This window comes from Rhinoderma darwinii, chromosome 5, assembly GCF_050947455.1.
Source record: "Rhinoderma darwinii isolate aRhiDar2 chromosome 5, aRhiDar2.hap1, whole genome shotgun sequence".
NCBI lineage: Eukaryota > Metazoa > Chordata > Amphibia > Anura > Rhinodermatidae > Rhinoderma > Rhinoderma darwinii.
The window spans coordinates 238,376,849-238,396,172 of NC_134691.1; positions in this window are offsets into that span (position 1 = coordinate 238,376,849).

Consider the following 19,324-nt stretch of genomic DNA (forward strand, 5'->3'; position numbering starts at 1 on the left):
CCTTGTCTGCCGGTTTTATTACTATTCCTCTATTCTTCTCAAATTCCTTAAAGGCTATATACTCTTTTCTAGTCAGGTTTGACTTAGCAATATGTTTTGTTTGCATTTTTGCCAGATCATTGCAAACCAAATTCTTAAACCCCTCTACTGAGGCAGATCTCTCTGGGGGGGTTAAACGTTGAGGGTGGATATAACATTGTATGTATAAATTAATTTCCTATTGTCTTTGCCCTATTTTCCCCAGTCTCTTTTTCAACAGGATACTTTTTCCCAATAAAGTGTTTTTTTATATTTAATTTCCGAATACATTTTTGAATATCTATGAATGTGTCCATTCATTTTTTTAATTGACAGTCAGGGGCAAACTTAAAACCTTTTCTTGTGCCCCGGACTGTCTTAATTGACAATCAGGGGCAAACCTAAGACCTTAGATTCTCATGTTCATTGGTTAGCGTATATGCCTGCCAAATTGAAAATCGCAGGTGGCTGTTTCTACTCCTGTCCTCTCTTCTGTTTTTTTTAGATTGGCCTACCTCTTGTAAAACCCATGGCCACACGCCGTCGGGATTACTCACCTCCCGACAGCCGCAGACATGGATCTGTGAGCGCTGGCCCGCATCTCCTCTATAGGATACACCAGCGCTCACTTCCGCTTGATTCTGTGGTGTCCTATTCGCCATGATCACCCTGGACTATAAGAAGGGCCCTGCCCCTTCCCTCATTGCCTGAGCATTGTTGTGTTTACCCATGTTAATCTTTGCAAATGGTCCCTTAGTGGTTTCCAGTTCCCAGTGTTCCCGTACCTGCTACCTGTATGCTATATCCCGTGCTACCTTGTTCCTGTGCCATTGAGAGTTGGAGTCATGTTGTACCGTATACTACACCTTCCGTGTTACACCGTGCCTGGTGTCTGCCTGCTGCCAAGGTCCCATTCGAGCTTACCATCACTATTGTCTGAAGTTACCACAGGTACCCTTATTTGAACTATAGACTGTGACTTGGTATCCTGTTGGCCAGCTGCTATCCCTCTATGGTGGCACGGCCCAGTGGGTGCATGCACCCATCGTTACAGTACGCTCAGGCCATGGACCCCGCTAATCAACCCAAGACCATGTCAACATCTCAAGCCATGCAAGCAGATCTGTGAGACCTTCGTTCACGACAGGACCATCTCCTCCTGGCAGTGAACTCCATTGCACAGCGGCTGGATGCGCAAGCTGCAGCCTCCTCAACTCCTGTTCCGGTTACCTCAGCTGACCCTCCTACTACACCTCCTGTCAGCACCAGTGCTGATCCCCGATTCTCGCTACCACTACCGCCTTGTTACAACGGAGACGCGAGTACCTACAGGTGATTTCTCTATCAGCGCCAGATCCATATCTCTCTACATGCCAGAGCATTCCCATCTGATGGCGCCATGATCGGCTTCATTATTTCTCTGCTCACCGGCAAGGCCCTAGCATGGGCGAACCTTATCTGGGAACAACAAGGATCAGAGACCCGTGATTTCCAGGGGTTCCTACGGACATTTTGCACTGTGTTTGAGGAGCCTGGACAAGTCTCGTCGGCAGCTGCCTTCCTGCTGAACCTCCACCAGGGAGACGCCTCCATGGGCGAGTACGCCATTCAGTTCCGTACCCTGGCAGTGGATCTGTCCTGGAGCAACGAGGCCCTGGTGGCTACATTCTGGCAGGGACTGTCGTCCGAGATCAAGGACGAACTGGCCGCTCGTGATCTGCCATCTACCCTGGACAACCTTATTTTGCTTGCCACCCGGGTGGATATGAGGTTCCAGGAACGATCCCAAGAGATTCGTCTGCCACTTTCCAGCAGTCCCTGTTGCCCTCACCAGGTGGCCCACCTGAGGAGCCTATGCAGGTGGACAGACTTACGTTATCCATCCAGGAGAAACAGCGCAGATGCACTTCGGGATTTTGTCTGTATTGCGGCCTCGGGGACCATGACGTGCGTCTGTGTTCTCAGAAGCCAAAAAACCCCAACACCTAGTATTGGTTGGGGAGACAACCCTAGGCGATACAGCGGTGGATGGAGAACTCTCTTCTAAACTGTCCATCGCCGTGACTATAATAATGTCCAGCGAGAAGACCCACCGGGTCTCTGCCTATCTGGACTCTGGGTCAGCAGCCTGTTTTATCCACAAAGACCTACTGGATCTCCTTCAGTTGTCCAAACCCTCCCTGGATAGGCCATTGATCGTCGCCTCGGTGAATGGACTACCTCTGCCAGACCCGATTGTAGCTGTGACCGAACCGCTGAGGCTCTAAGTGGGAGCCCTTCATTCCGAGACCATCTCGTTTCTTGTTCTACCCCAGGCCATCAACCCTGTGCTGCTAGGCCTGCCCTGGTTCTGGACTGGAATTTCGGAGAGGTTCTCCAGTGGGGTCCCAAGTGCCTCAACCGCTGTCTGGGGCCGATCCATCTGGCCCAGCCTCCTCGGGCTCAGTCATTGGCAGGATTGCTTTCTCATTATTCTCTGTTCTCGGATGTCTTCAGAAAGAAGGAGGTGGAGATGCTGCCTCCACACCGTGCGTATGACTGCCCTATTGAGCTGGTTCCTGATGCATCTCTTCCTTGTGGTAGGCTATACCCTCTCTCCTTGCCAGAGACTCAGTCTATGTCGGCCTATATTAAGGAGAATTTGGAGAGAGGTTTGATTTGAAAGTCCGGGTTCTTCTTCGTCAAAGAGAAGGATGGATCTCTGCGACCCTGCATCGACTGCCGGTGTCTTAACCAGATCACGGTGAAAAAATAGATATCCGTTGCCATTGATTTCAGAACTTTTTGACCGCATACGAGGAGCCAATATTTTTTCTAAACTATACCTGCGTGGGGCTTACAACCTAATCTGAATTCAATGGGGTGGCGAATGAAATGTTATTTAACACCCGAGATGAGCACTATGAATATCTGGTAATGCCCTTCAGCCTGTGTAACGCTCCCACGGTCTTCCAAGAATTTGTCAATGACATCTTCCGGGATCTCCTCTATGTTTGTGTTGTGGTCTATCTCGATGACAACTTAATTTATTTCCCAGACCTGACGACTCATCAGAGACATGTCTGTCAAGTTCTTCTGCGATTGAGGGAGAATCGCCTGTATGTCAAGCTGGAGAAGTGCATGTTTGAGAGGAATTCTCTACCCTTCCTGGGCTACATAATCTCGGACCAAGGTCTCAAGTTGGATCTGGAGAAAGTAAAGGCCATCCTGAAATGGCCATGTCCTCAAGGCTTAAGATCCATACAGCATTTCTTGGGATTTGCCAATTTCTACCGTCAGTTCATCCCAAGCTTCTCCTCACTGGCAGCTCCCATCTCTACCCTCACCAAGAAAGGCATGAACGCCAAGGTGTGGACTCCAGAGGCTGAATCCGCATTTAATAGCCTGAAGAGTGCCTGCACGTCAGCCTCTACCCTCCGTCATCCTGATGTAACTCAACAGTTTTCGTTGAAGGTGGACGGCTCCTCGGTTGGTGCTGGCGCACTTCTGGTCCCAAAGGCAAGTCAGTGGTATGTGGCTATTAACGCTAAACTTTTCTCTTCCGCAGAGTGTAACTACCCGATTGGGGATCGGGAGTTACTGGCTATCAAGTTGGCCCTGGAGGAGTGGAAACATCTACTAGAGGGCGCAGCTCATCCCATCCTGATATTTACTGACCACAAGATCCTCACCTATCTCCAGACGGCCCAACGGCTGAACCTACGTCAAGCCAGTTGGTTGCTGTTCTTTGCCCGGTTCCAGTTTGAGCTCCACTACCGCCCGGCCTCCGTCCTGCATTATCTCGGTCAACCCTCTAAAAGTTAGAGACATCCCTCCAGGAGGAATTTTGTGCGCCTGGCAAGACAGAGGGAGAATCCTCCGCTGGGGACACAGCTCCAAATTGGCAGGTCACGCGGCTGCCCGTAAGACCCAAGACCTGATTGCCAATCATTTCTGGTGGCCCACACTGCCAAAAGACATCATGGACTTTGTTTCATCCTGCACAGTTTGCTCGGCTAATAAGGTTTTTCACTCCAAACCTGCTAGCCTGCTCCAGCCGCTGCCTGTGCCCAATGCTCCCAGGCAGCATATAGCAATGGACTTTGTTACGGACCTGCCTCCCTCTGCGTTGTAGTGCGTAGTAGTACATAGCACGGTCTGGCTGGTGTGTGGACCGATTTTCTAAGATGGCTCATTTTGTTCCACTGACCAGCCTACCTTCTACTTCTCGACAGGCCAACCTCTTCATCCAACACATTTTCCCGCCTGCATGGCTTACCTCTGCATATCATGTCTGATCGGGGGTTCAGTTCACCTCAAAGTTCTGGAGAGCCCTCTGTAAACTCCTTGATGTAAAGTTGGACTTTTCCTCAGCCTGCCATCCCCAGTCCAATGGTCAAGGCGAGAGTATCTATCAGATCATGGAAAACTAACTCCGACACTTCATCTCCAGGCAGCATGACGACTGGGTGCAGCTTCTTCCTTGGGCCAAGTTCTCTTACAATAACCATAACAATAACCATTTGGTTGAGCTAGCATCGAAAAACTATTTGAAGTTTCAAATGGGGCATGATTTTGGGGATCAGGCAGTCTCGGGGGTGCCCCGAGGCCTATTGTACAAATTTCATTATGCTATCTTTATAGTGAGACAGGATTTGTGCATAACATTTAACAAATGTTTTAGGCTTTATCCTCTGTTTTTATTTTCGTTTTCTATAATAATATATGGATGAAATAAAAACAATTCCTAGAAATCACATGAACCCACATCAAAGTAAACAGCTTGACCTCAGTTATTCTGTAAATCCGAAAATACAAATTCCTTTGGAAGAAAAAAAAATAAGCTTTTTTTGTGGTTTGTTAAGCCTTGGGTCACGGAAGTATGTTTTAGACTGTTAATTAGAATAAATTGGAAGCAGCTTAATAAGATATGCAATTGAAGGAAGCACGAGTCATCTCACTAGTGGCAGTATTTTGTTCTCTATATATATTGGCAGAAGAAATTTTTCATAACATATGGATACACATGCTTGCAGAAATGCTATTTTGGGTTAGTTAGAGTTAGACTAAAACACAGCAATTAGATTTCAATTGCAATCTTGGCATTTCAATCTTTCTACTGTTAATGACATCATGTTTCAATTAGTGTATTTGTATGGTTAGATGTATCGTCCACGCACATTGTAAGTACTGCAGAATTTCCGTCCAGATTTTCTATGTGGAATTTATGCAGCTTTTTTGTAAGAGAAATTGGCATGTTGCTGATTGAGCATATGAACCGCAGGTAAATGTAGAAATGTGTTTTCTATAGTTTTTTTTGTGCAGCACGTGGATACTGTAATACCATGCTGAAATTCCACACCGAAAATCCGGATGGAAATTTTGCAGTGTTTACAATGTGTGTGGACGTATCCTTAGAAAGGATATGATACATCATTTCTTATGTGGGACTCCAGGTTTAGGGTCCCCTCACATGTTTAGTATTGCCTGCGAGCATTTCCACAGTGTTTCTGAAGCAAAATACTCACGCAGCATGCTCTGATTTCTGTACGGAAAATGGACAGAAGCATGTGGATGTGGACTACAAAAAAGCCACAAACAAAAACAATGTATATGTAGGCTTTCACATATTTTACCATAAAATTTAAAGTAACACATGGATACAGTCTTTTTATAAAAAAAATGGTGTGAAAAAAAGCCACTTTCATATGGCAGTGCTTGTAAACAGGAGTGGATCCTTAACACGGAAGAGATACAAATTGTTATATAAGGTCTATTTCACGCGGCAGTATTTTGGTCAGCATTTTGCTTTAGTATTTGGAAACCAAAACCAGGAGTGGGTCCAAAACACTCAAGAGGAACAAATCTTTCCATTATACGGTGTGTGACGATCGCCGATCTCAGGTCACGTCACGGGTGAACTACACTACTGAGTTTATTAATTTACCACATAAATCCACGCCCACCTACTCTAGATGACGGGATTATGCTAAATTACTCACATAGGTTTCCAACACCCCAATAATTTATACCACAGTATGCTACCACCACCTATACTTATCTAGGCAATAGGGGCCTAAGTCTCTATGTTCCCTTAACACCAGTTCCTATAACACAGGTTATCTAAATTGAACATAAAATACAGGTAACGTTCCTCACCTTCGGAAGATTAAGTTCTGTAAGACTACAAGGAAGAGACTTATAAATATTTCAGATTTAATACACAATAGTGCAGTGCAATACAAAAAATAGGTGTCAGATTAAAAGATGAAAAATATACATACAGTTACAATGCAATCAAACAGTTTATGAAAATAAAAGGGATAAAAGAAACAGAACAAAACCTTACTGATGTACAGCGGCGATATCCTGGCTGTGGGGACAGCTGAAAATATGGGCAGTCACTCCAACCGAGATATGGATCCCCAACGACTGACACTGACCCTCACTTCTCCTGGCATTTTAAACCCAGTTTTTCCCTCCAGTTCACTGGCTGGTAATGTCACTGAGAGGAGGCTGTTCAGATGATAATGAAGCGTACTCCTCCCATTACACAGTTGTATTTCTATAGAGAAACATACAAGTGGTCATGTGTTCTTGCAGGAATCCCCTAGAAATATAATATTACCTGCATTCACCTGTGCAGACATTTACCAACCAGGGCATATCAAACACCACTGTAATAGGCCCATGTTTTTAGCCAATAGCCAATTTCAGGTAGTTCCTCTGGGTGTATGGATGTGAATTTGACATATATGTGAGGGCTATTTCCCCTGATCATAACTAGCTATGTGGGTCACTACAAATATCAATTATGATGGGGTTTGCCTTGATGTATCTTATTTTCTTTGAAACATGTAACAATGGCCAATGCTTACCTTGTCCACATGGCAGACACACCACAGGCATCCATTTGCATAGCTTTAGATGTTTGGTCAGGATGTGTGGGCAATTACCTCCAGCCCTAGGTGAGAATGCTATCTAAGGCTAGATACAAGCCCTGGTGACAAATTCTTAATCAGCACATCTTGCACCTTGGTGAGGAAAGGGTCAATTAAACATTTGTCAGACAGTGGACATCCTTTGATGGCCAAAGATCTGCATTTCTTCTGTAAATAAGTTGTATCTTCTGTGTCAGGAGGAGTTATGAACTGACCTCCTAATAACCTACTTTTGATATAACCTATAACACCACACGGTGTCTGTTTAATTTCCATTTCTGGTTTTGGCTTCCAAATACTGAAGCAAAATATTGACCAAAATCCTGCCATGTAAAAGTGTTTACACTGTTTTTTCTTTGTGTATGACCCACTCTTGGTTTTGGCTTGAAAATAATGATGCAGAATACTTCCGTGTAAAGGAGGCGAAATGCTACAGAAAACGTGTTTAAATGCTGTGTGTGAATCCAGCCATAGGCCTAATTCACATGAGCGTATTTCATGTCCGTGTTACGCACGTGAAAATAACGTACGTCACACGGACCTATGCAAGTCAATGGGGCCATTCAGACATTCAGTTTTTTTCACCCAGCGTGTGTACGCTGCGTGAAACTCACTGCATGTCCTATACCTGTGCGTTTTCTGCGCATCACGCACCCATTGATGTCAATGGGTGCGTGAAAATCATGGACAGCACACGGACGCACATCCGTGTGCTGTGCGTGATTCACGCAACAGTTGCTAAAGAAATGATGAGAAAAAGAAAACCACCTCCTTCAGTTTATTTTGCTGACTTAAAAAACGCATGACATACGGATGACATACGTGCGTAAAAACCGCTGACAAGCACCATACACCGATGTCCCACGGAACTGCAACTGCATTTATTGTAATAGGTATGCTGATACTGGAATAGGTATACAGAGTAGAACAACCCCAATTTACTACACATAAATATAAAAAATATATAATAAAGTGAGTATTAAATATGTAGTTTGTGTCAGAACATGTAAAAGAGAGAGAGAACATAAAGGATGGTTGGGAAGCACTAGAGAAAAACAGAAAATTATATTTCAGCATTAGGCAGAATAGAGCTCATGAGGAACATAAGTAGATTTTTCAATACAAAGATCCAGAATAAGGCCATATTTACATAGAGCAGACAATTTCTGCTGAGGAAATTGCATGATCTACAGTGTACCCTCCAAGCAGGGCCGCACCTACCATGAGGCGAGTTGAGCCTCTGGCCTCAGGCAGCACTCTGCAGAGTCTGAGTGGGGGCGGCATTACAGAGCTGCTTGCCAAGGTTTCCGCCACTTATCAGGTGCTGCAAGATGTGCTGCATCCTTAAGACACCCCTGTGCCACCTTAATAACCCCCCCTGTCCCCACCCTGCCCTCCCCCAATCTCCCTGCTCTCCACTCTCCTGTCGCTATTGTAATATGATCCTGCTCAGTGTCGGGACGGAGAGGGAGGCGAGTAGGGTGTCTGCGCTGCTGCCGGAATGAAGAGGCTGAGGTGAAATCCTGCCATGGACTCACCACCTCTTCTACTGATTTTCTCTGGAGTCTCCCTGCACAGCAAGGGAAGATCCATATAGGCAGCAGCCTGCACAAAAGGTAAATGTAGTGTGTACTGTATGTATCATCCCTGCTGTAGCTGCATTTCAAAAAGCTGAAACTTTTATTTTATGGTATATAATCCATTTCATTCCTGCATGAACCTCATCCCTGCTGTAGCTGCATTTCAAAAAGCTGAAACTTTTATTTTATGGTATATAATCCATTTCATTCCTGCATGAACCTCATCCCTGCTGTAGCTGCATTTCAAAAAGCTGAAACTTTTATTTTATGGTATATAATCGATTTCATTCCGGCATGAACCTCATCCCTGCTGTAGCTGCATTTCAAAAAGCTGAAACTTTTATTTTATGGTACTCTGCTTTCCTGTCTTGCTATATAGTCTAATGTTATCTCAAAGTTTTGTCAAAGTGTTTGATCGTCGTTAAGTTTTATGAGCATCCAGACCTGCTAGTTTGTTTGTTTATCTCTGCATAGCTTTTTCACCTCATGTGTCTAGTTGATTTGATTAATAGCTGAACGAGCTTAATTAGGCCTAGATCTGAGCATCTACTCCCCTATAAATTTAGATGTAGCATATGGGGAAGGCACTCGTGCAGGGGGGCACGACGGCAGAAGTCATCTCTGGCTAAGTGTCATACTGTCAAAGTGTCCTGGCAGTTATACATGGCAGTTAGACAGGGCCAGTGACAGGTAAGCTGCATTACCAAACCAGACAAACTAGCCCACGCTCTCAATATTAGATTTCTAACTATCTGTAAACAAACATGTTTGCCACCGCTCTCATCATTGTAGCTGCTCTTGGTTTTCAATCCTATCGCCCATTTAAGACTTGCCCAAACACAGTCCGCATCAGTCCTTCTATCCTGGCCTCACCCATGTACAGCTCCCATTCACTATTCACTTTCCTCAGTCAACTTAACCCATCTCATCCCACTGCCCAACATAAAAAACGCTCTCATAAATCACAGAACCATCTGCTGTCACTCTCCATTCTCCTGCTATTAGCTGCAGGGGACATCTCTCCCAACCCTGGGCCTCCCTTTTCTTCTGCCAAGCTCAACCACTTACCTGCCACACATAGAAACCCTGCAAATCTTCTTGCCATTCCTTGTAGGTCTTCTCCTGTCTCTTTTAACTGTGCTCTCTGGAACTCTCGGTCCGTGTGCAACAAACTCACCTTTATTCATGACTTATTCCTTTCTAACTCTCTCAACCTTCTGGCTCTTACAGAAACATGGCTACACCTGTCTGACACTGCTTCCCCTGCTGCTCTATCTTATGGTGGTCTCCAGTTCTCTCATGCCCCCAGACCTGAGAACAGGCAGGGTGGAGGAGTAGGTATACTTCTTTCCCCACACTGCACTTTCCAGGTCATTCCCCCGGTCCCCTCACTCACATTTCCCTCTTTTGAAGTCCACACCCTCAGACTCTTTCACCCTTTTCCCCTCCGAGTGGCAGTTGTCTACCGCCCACCGGGCTCACCCCGCCAATTCCTGGACCATTTTGCTGCCTGGCTTCCACAATTTCTATCCTCTGAAACACCCACTCTCATCATGGGTGACTTCAACATCCCCATTGATAACCCAATCTCCTCATCTGCCTCCCAGTTTCTATCTTTAACCTCGTCCCTCGGTCTGTCACAACTTACTAACTCTCCTACACATGAAGACGGGCATTCACTTGACCTGGTCTTCTTCCGGCTCTGCTCAGTTTCTGACTTTATTAACTCTCCTCTCCCACTTTCTGACCACAATCTTCTCTGCTTTACTATCAAATATTCTCTGCCTCCTCAGGTCATCCCTACGTATCAGACATACAGAAATCTACATGCCATTAACACTGTTAAACTCATAGACAGTCTACAGTCCTCATTGTCCCCTATCTCTTCCCTCTCCTGTCCCAATCTGGCTGCCAAACTTTATAACAACACTCTCAAAAATGCATTGGATGAAGCAGCCCCCACTACACTCCGAACCACCCGACAAAGACGACGACAACCCTGGCACACGCCTCAATCCCGCTTTCTTCAGCGGTGCTTGAGATGTGCCGAACGACTGTGGAGAAAATCGCATTTGGATGCAGATTTCCTCCATTACAAATTTATGCTCAAAACTTACAACTCTGCCCTTCACCGAGCCAAACAAGTCTATTTCACTTCTCTCATCTCCACACTATCTAATAATCCAAAACGCCTCTTTGATACTTTTCACTCCCTCCTTAGTCCTAAAGTGCAGACACCAATCACAGATCTCAGTGCTGAAGACCTGGCCAATTATTTTAAAGTTAAAATTGACAACATCCGACATGATATTATCTCCCAGTCCCCTAGTAACATCGATCCCCTTCCCCCCCACACTCCCTCTACTTCACTCTCAGCATTTGACCCAATAACTGAAGAAGAAGTCTCGAGGCTCCTCTCTTCTTCTCGTCCTACTACCTGCCCTAGTGATCCTGTCCCCTCACACCTCCTCCAGTCCCTCTCCCCAGCTGTCACTAGTCACCTCACTAAAATATTTAACCTCTCTCTTTCCTCTGGTATCTTTCCCTCCGCTTTTAAACATGCCATTATAAACCCATTATTGAAAAAACCAACACTTGACCCATCCAGCGCTGCCAACTACCGACCAGTCTCTAATCTGCCCTTCATCTCCAAACTCCTGGAACGCTTGGTCTACTCTCGCCTTATCCGCTATCTCTCTTCTAACTCCATTCTTGACCCCTTACAATCTGGTTTCCGCACTCTACACTCCACAGAAACTGCCCTTACTAAAGTCTCAAATGATCTCTTGGCGGCTAAATCGGACGGTAAATCCTCTCTCCTGATTCTTTTGGATCTCTCTGCAGCCTTTGACACTGTAGACCACAAACTCCTACTTAACATGCTCCACTCTATTGGCCTCAAGGACGCGGCTCTCTCTTGGTTTTCCTCCTATCTCTCTGACCGCTCATTCAGTGTGTCATTTGCTGGTTCCACTTCTTCTCCTCTTCCCCTTGATATCGGGGTTCCTCAGGGATCAGTCCTAGGTCCACTCCTCTTTTCTCTCTACACAGCTCCTATTGGACAAACCATCAGCAGATTTGGCTTCCAGTACCATCTCTACGCTGATGACACCCAATTATATACCTCTTCCCGTGACATCACCCCTGCTCTAATACAGAACACCAGTGATTGTCTGTCCGCTGTCTCTAACATCATGTCCTCTCTCTATCTGAAACTGAATCTTTCTAAAACTGAGCTCCTTGTGTTCCAACCATCTACTAACCTCCCTAAACCTGATGTCTCCATCTCTGTGTGTGGCACTATCATAACTCCTAAGCAGCACGCCCGCTGTCTCGGGGTTATTTTTGACTCAGATCTTTCCTTTACTCCTCACATACAATCACTTTCACGCTCCTGTCATTTTCACCTAAAAAACATCTCCAGAATCCGCTCTTTTCTTACGGAGGAAACTGCCAAAACTCTCATTGTTGCTCTGATTCACTCTCGTCTTGATTACTGTAACTCATTACTAGTCGGTCTTCCCCTCACTAAACTCTCCCCTCTCCAATCTATCCTCAATGCAGCAGCCAGGCTCATCTTTATGACCAACCGCTACACCAACGCCTCTAATCTGTGCCAGTCACTGCACTGGTTGCCCATCCCCTTCCGAATAAAATTCAAACTTATTACTCTCACCCACAAAGCTCTCCACAGTGCTGCACCTCCTTACATCTCCTCCCTCATCTCTGTCTACCACCCTACTCGGGCTCTACGTTCTGCCAACGACCTTAGATTAAAATCCTCCATAATCCGAACCTCCCACTACCGTCTCCAGGATTTCTCTCGTGCTGCACCCGTCCTCTGGAATGCGCTACCCCAGACAATCCGATTAATTCCCAATATCCACAGTTTTAAACGTGCCCTGAAAACACATCTATTTAGACAGGCCTATAAAATTCCCTAATCTGACTCCTTTTCATGGCCCTCCATTTAGATTAGTCATCAGAATAAGATTCCCTCACACTCCTTCTCTTCATGTCCGTCATACACGGATACTGGCTGGTGACCGGCTCATGCAGCTTTATGTTACCACCGCATGTGTATAAAAATGGCCGGACCATTGTACAGAACAAACACTGTTACACTTTGTGTCTCCCTTATGTCCTCATAGATTGTAAGCTCTTGCGAGCAGGGTCCTCACTCCCCAGGTTTGAATTGTAAATGAACTTTGTCACTATGTAATGTCTGATATTGTTTTCATGTTCCCTCTACATTGTAAAGTGCTGCGTAATATGTTGGCGCTATATAAATAAAGATTATTATTATTATTATTATTGTATGTATGTACTGTATGTGTGTAATGTATGTGTAATGTGCATTTGTGTTAAGTGTGTGTGTGTGTGTGTGTGTGTGTGTGTGTATAGTGTATGTGTTTTTTTATATATATGTGTGTAATGTATATATGTACTCTATGTGTATATTTGTGTAGTGTGTGTGTGTGTATGTGTATATATATTTGAGTATGTGTGTTATGTACAGTATGGCCTCACGCACATGATCGTTCTTTTGCGGCCGCAATTTATCCGCATATTTGCGGATAAATTGCGGATCCATTAATTTCTATGGCCCTATGACGGATCCGTGTGGGGGGCGCAAATCTGGATTAGCATCTGTGTATATATTTCTGCATGACACATACCCAGGTGCTATATGGCGCACCCAGGCCATAGAAAAGTAGGGATGGGAGCCGACCCTATCCTTTGTTGGAGCCATTCTAGCTTTGATCTGCGCATGCTCTGTGGTATTCGCGGTTTACGGGGATCCACAGCGACCCTCACTTTTAGGGGAGGACAGGTGCCATTTTATCTAAGAGCGGCAGCCACTGCAGTCATCGCAGTTGTCTGTCAATGGAAATGAATTGCCAGACCCTGCCTGCTGTGAATGCAGGACCGCCCGCCAATTTATTTGAATTGCCGCCTCCTCCGGCCCCCCACCGTTTACTAACACTTTAAAGGGAATGTGTCGCTAGAAATAGTTTTTTTTTATTTTTTTAGTTAAACTGTTAGTATATAAATGATTAAACATTGTTCTCATTTTTTTAATTTTTTCACTAGTCAGGAAATATTATAAATTAGATTCTAATTTATAACATTTCCCTGTGCTGGTCACTAGAGGGAGCAATTCCCAAAATTGCAGCATTGGCATGTGGTAAAGCAACCACATTGCTTTATGCTGCAAAATATGAGAAGACACACTCGCTCTAGCGTCCTCAAACAATCCCCCCTCCTTTATCCTGGCTAGTGCCAGGAGAAAGGAGGGGATTGAATGTACAAACCTCCTACACTGTGTCGCCATTTTTTGAGCGAATACACAGTGTAGTAGGCTTGCATACAGTGGTAATCACACAGTAAAACACGAACAAACACATACATAACTTACCTGCTCCTGCCGCCGCCGCTCCCTCCGGTCCGTCCGCTCCGTCTGCTCCCTCCGCTCGGAAGTAGTAATCTTACTGTCCGGCCGCGGCTTCCGGTCCACGAGAAAATGGCGCCGGATGTCGCTCTGCCAAAGACCTTCCATTTGGACTGTGTGGGAGCGGCGCATGCGCCGTTGCCACACAGACGCCGTACACCATAGTGAATGCGAACGGCTCCCGTTCGCATTCTCTGTGGGGATGTGTGTGCCGTATTCCATCTCTGTATGTGTCGTTAATCGACACATACAGAGATGAAAAAAAAAATGGCAGCCCCCATAGAGAAGAAAAAGTTAGAAAATAAAAAAAAGTAAAACACAAACACACCAATAAATAATTTTTTTTAAAATAAAACACTAAAAGCAAATTGATATAAAAATTTTTTTTTTTGCGACACCCTTCCTTTAATGTGACTGCTAGTAACCCCGGTGACATAGCTTATACAGAGACTCTCCGTCACTTTAGGAGTCACTGCATTAGCATTTTCTGGTGCAGGGGACCTTCGAGATGTGCCAGAATTATTAACAACGATTAATAATTCTGCCGGATCTCTAGGTCATTTGGACAATGTCCTAGATTCGTTGGATTACTTCGATCTACATTTTTTTTTTTATTAAAATGATCAGAGGGATGTGTGGGGGAGTTTTTATTTTAATTTAAAAAAAAAATTTGTGTCTTTTTTTTTTATTCCTCATTACCGTCTTCGTACTGGACACTCTCTGACAGTGTCCATTACTAAGTCAGGGCTTAGTGTTAGCCAGTAAAAAGGTTAGCGCTAACCTCCACATTATTACCTCGGTACCCACCACTATCAGGGGTACCAGGCAGGGCTTAGGGTATGTGCACACGATGAGAGGCTTTTACGTCTGAAAAGACAGACTGTTTTCAGGAGAAACAGCTGCGTCGTTTCACACGTAAATGCTCCTCCTCGCATTATGTGAGGCGTCTGTGACGCTCGTAAGTCTTGAGCTGCTCTTCATTGACTTCAATGAAGAACGGCTCAAATTACGTTGCAAAGAAGTGCCCTGCACTTCTTTGCCGAGGCATTCAATTTACGCGTCGTCGTTTGACAGCTGTCAAAAGACGACGCGGAAATTACAGGCCGTCTGCACAGTACGTCGGCAAACCCATTCAAATGAATGGGCAGATGTTTGTCGACGTATTGTAGCCCTATTTTCAGGCGTAAATCGAGGCATAATACGCCTCGTTTACGCCTGAAAATAGGTCGTGTGAACCCAGCCTTAGTGTTAACACTACTGGTTAACACTAAGCCCCAGGGAGTAGGCTTCCGGAGGCAGCGCCCGATGGTATAGCACATGTGGTTTGTGATGTGCTGATGGAGTAGCTCTATCCGGGACCTGTAGCTGACCGGCTCTACGAGAGGGCAAGGGGATGCAGCCCACGCACTCGTAGCGAGAATACAGCGTGATTACCGTGATCCTCAGGAGAGATTTTGCTCACTACCTGATGTTTTTTCTGAAAATGAGACCACCATATCAGCAGTGCAGGCAATGGCAGTCTGCAGGATGATGTGAGGAAGTGCTAGGAATGACCCAGCTTTCCCTCTCTCCTGAAAGGGAAAAAAAAAAGAAAACATACCACAGACATGCCTGTGGATAGCCTTGTTTTGTACAGCAAATGTTTAAAATGTTCAAACTGAACAAGAAGGAAGTAAGAGTTGAAAATTAAAAGCGTAATCATCGCTATATGAAATACAGAATTTCAGATGTGCATATATCGGGTCGTATACCCTACTCTCTGAACCTTTTTTCTGCATTTTCTTGCCCTCTTGCACTTTTTTTTTGTGTGCTTCCTTCTCTAAAATAAAAAACATCTCGGTATGTCTCTGAGGAGTTCACTAGAAATAATGTGGGTGAATATGCAATAGCAACAGGTACATGTTGTGAAAGATTGAGGAGAAATCACAAGCCACTTGTACCTATAAATCATATCCTGATTTTGAATTTTTTTTTTTCATACCTATGAACATTGCTGTGTAATTAGCTTACAGAGGAAGATATGCAATAAAACATGGTTTTCATCCAGTATATGCATGAGCTTAAGGAGAGCAGAATAGAAAGAATAAAAAAAAAAAAAGCACAAATGAAAAACGTGCGCAAGTATTTTATTATTTATTTATGTTACTTATATAGCACCAACATATTAAACAGCGTTGTACAGAGGTCCTCTTTTTTACTTTCCCCATTCTGGCTCACAATCTAAATTCCCCATTGGTATGTTTTTGGGGTGTGTGTGCAAAAGCAGGGAGAACTCCATGCAGATATTGTCCTTTGTTGGATTTGAACCCAGGATCCCACACTGCAAGGTAATACTGCTAACCACTGAGCCACCGTGCTGCCCAAGCATGGAAAGGAAACCTGGGTATCATAATTTTCAGAAAGCATAAGGGTATGTTCACATGCAAACTCAAAATCGTCTGAAAATACGGAGCTGTTTTCAGAGAAAACAGCCTCTGATTTTCAGTCGTTTTTGAAGCTGAAAATGAAGCTTCTTTTAATTTGGAGCTTCAATTGAGGCTCAAGAAGTGACATGCTACTTCTTTTTACGGAGCGTCTTTTTACACTCCGTTTTTTAAAACAGCGGCGTAAAAAGATGCCCCGTATGAACTAAATGCTGTTTTTCCCATTGATTTCAATGGGCAGATGTTTGTAGGCGTTCAGCTTCTGTATTTTCAGGCCTTTTTTGATGCATAAACGCCCCAAAATATGCCTGAAAGCACTGCGTGTGAACATACCCTAATGATTAATTAAGTGTGGAAAGAACATTGGATATGTTTTTTTTCTCTTTCTGGAAAGAGATCTAAAAAGCTGAAAAGGAAAGTGAAAAAAAAAAAAAAAGGTTAAAGAAAAAGGAAAAAAAATATAAAAACTGGTGAAAGCTTCACTGAAAAGAAAGATCTGAGAAGGAAAGAGACAAAGGGGAAAAAGTGGGGTGGGGGGAAACAGGCCTTAATTTGCACCAGGTGGTAGTCTGATTAGCTTGACGCTTGCAGGACTCCTTTTTATTATTTTTGGCCATTGCTGCTGCTGTATTTCCCCCTTCTCCCCTTCTAAAATGCCTAAAGGGAATTTGCAGAGTAAAAACTTGAGAGGCACTACAGAACCACATAAAGCTGACTCCGCTAGAAGTACACCAGATAAAGCGGGGGGGGGGGGGGGGAGGGAATGAGAGTGACAAACGTGACATCTACAGGCAGACAATCAATGGGAGGAATCGCGATGGAGAACCTACCAACACAAAATATAAAAGAAATAGCACAAGCAATATAAAAGAAATATTGCCAATGATGGACGACATTATAGACAGAGCATTTCAAAAGACCTTTGCGAAAGTGAGTCAACAAATGGAGGAACAAAGAGAAAAGTTGTAATATTTAGAACAAAAAGTGACAACAATGGAGGATGAGTTGGAGAGCTTACACTGTCAAATGCAGGACATACAAAGGGAAATATAAACAATTAAAGACAAAGTCAATTACCTAGAAAATCGATCCAGACAAAATAATATTCGGATAGTCGGTATCCCAGAGAGGGTCTCCAACACAGCCTTGAGAGATATGATCTCTAAAGAGATACCCAAGTTATTAGGGCTTAATAAAGAAATTAAAGTTGAAAGAGCCCACAGAATTGGCCCAACAATACCACAGGAGGAGGAGGGCAAGAGATCAAGAGTGGTGATTGCAAAAATTATGGACTTTCAGGATAAATGTGAGATTGTAAAACAATATAGAGACAAAAAAAGAGCTTATCTGGGAAGATAAAAAGCTATTAATATTTCCCGATTATTCCATGAAAACTTGAATGAAAAGGAGGCGATTTTCAGCTATATGTTCAGAATTGTATATATATAAAAAAAAATAAAAAATTCAGGCTACAATACCCTAAGATATTGTCACAAGATGGCACAGTGCAATCATATGACCAATCAAAGGAGGCCGCCAAATATTGCAAAGACAAATTTGGATGAATAGATAGGAGTCCCCCCCTACTATTAAGGAGGAATACATTAAAAAGGTCTAGCTACTATAGGTATACCGGAGAGCAATTTGTATGGAAAGCTTATATATTAGTAATTGCTGTCGGGGAAGAAAGGAAGTCAATATGCAAGGAAAACGGGGAGTTAGGGGGGTAAAGGGGATCCATGGTCCATGCAGAATCTTCATGTTTAATCTCTTTCTCTGGGAGAAATAATGGCTAAGCTAAATATAGTCTCATGGAATGTAAGAGGAGTGGTCACCTCGATAAAAAGGGAAAAAATTGTGAAATACCTGAAGAGGCTTAATACAGACATAGCATTGCTTCAGGAGACATATCTTTCAGAGAAAGAGATTAAAAAATGAAGTAAAGGCTGCGTTGGACAGGTAAGGGGCAAAGGGAAAACACAGCGCAAAACTGGTGTAGTTATGTTATTCAATAAAAATCTAAATGTTGAGATAATTTCAACTGAGCATACGGAAGAGGGGAGAACAATTTGTACCCTAATTAGGTATCAGAATAAGGAAATTATGATTTATAATATATATGCCCCATATAATATATATGCCCCAACTGGGAGTAGATGGGGGGATGTGAGGATGGGGTCATGAGAAAATGTATTGAGTCAACTAATATGGTAGATATGTGGAGAGTACATAATCCGGCAGAGAGAGACTATACTTATTTGTCCAAAGTACATGATACTTGGTCTAGAATTGACCTCCTCCTTGCATCTCCCTCCCTGGTGTCAAGGATACCAACCAGCAAGATTTATGAGGTGATTATATCAGATCATGCTCCTATATCTATCGGCATAGAGGGTCTGGGTAAACAACCACAATCTGGTATATGGAGGTTCTCAAGAGGGTTAGAACATGATAAAACATTTCAGGAACTAATGTTCAGTGAATGGGAGAATTTTAAAATGGACAATAAAGGCCATTAAGAACAGCCAATCCTTCTATGGGAAACTGCAAAGGCAGTACTTAGTGGTAAAATGATAGCATATACAATAAGAACTAAAAAATCCCAAAGAGCTAAATATATGAACCTGAGCAATTTATACAAACAAAAGATTGTGGAATATAAATTAAACCCAACTACACAGAATAAGAACAGGATGTTAGAATATAAGACCATGTTCGAAAATCATTTAGAAGTGATAGAAAGAAATAACATATCAAAAAGAGAAAAAAGTCTCTTCCTTTGGGGTAATAAATTGGGGAAATTACTTTCAAATTTGATGAAAACAAGGGATGGTACAGGTCATATAGGGGCTTTAAAAAATGAAAAAGGAGAGAAAGTAACACATATGAGAAGAATAAATCAAATCATCACAGATTATTATAAGAAACTAT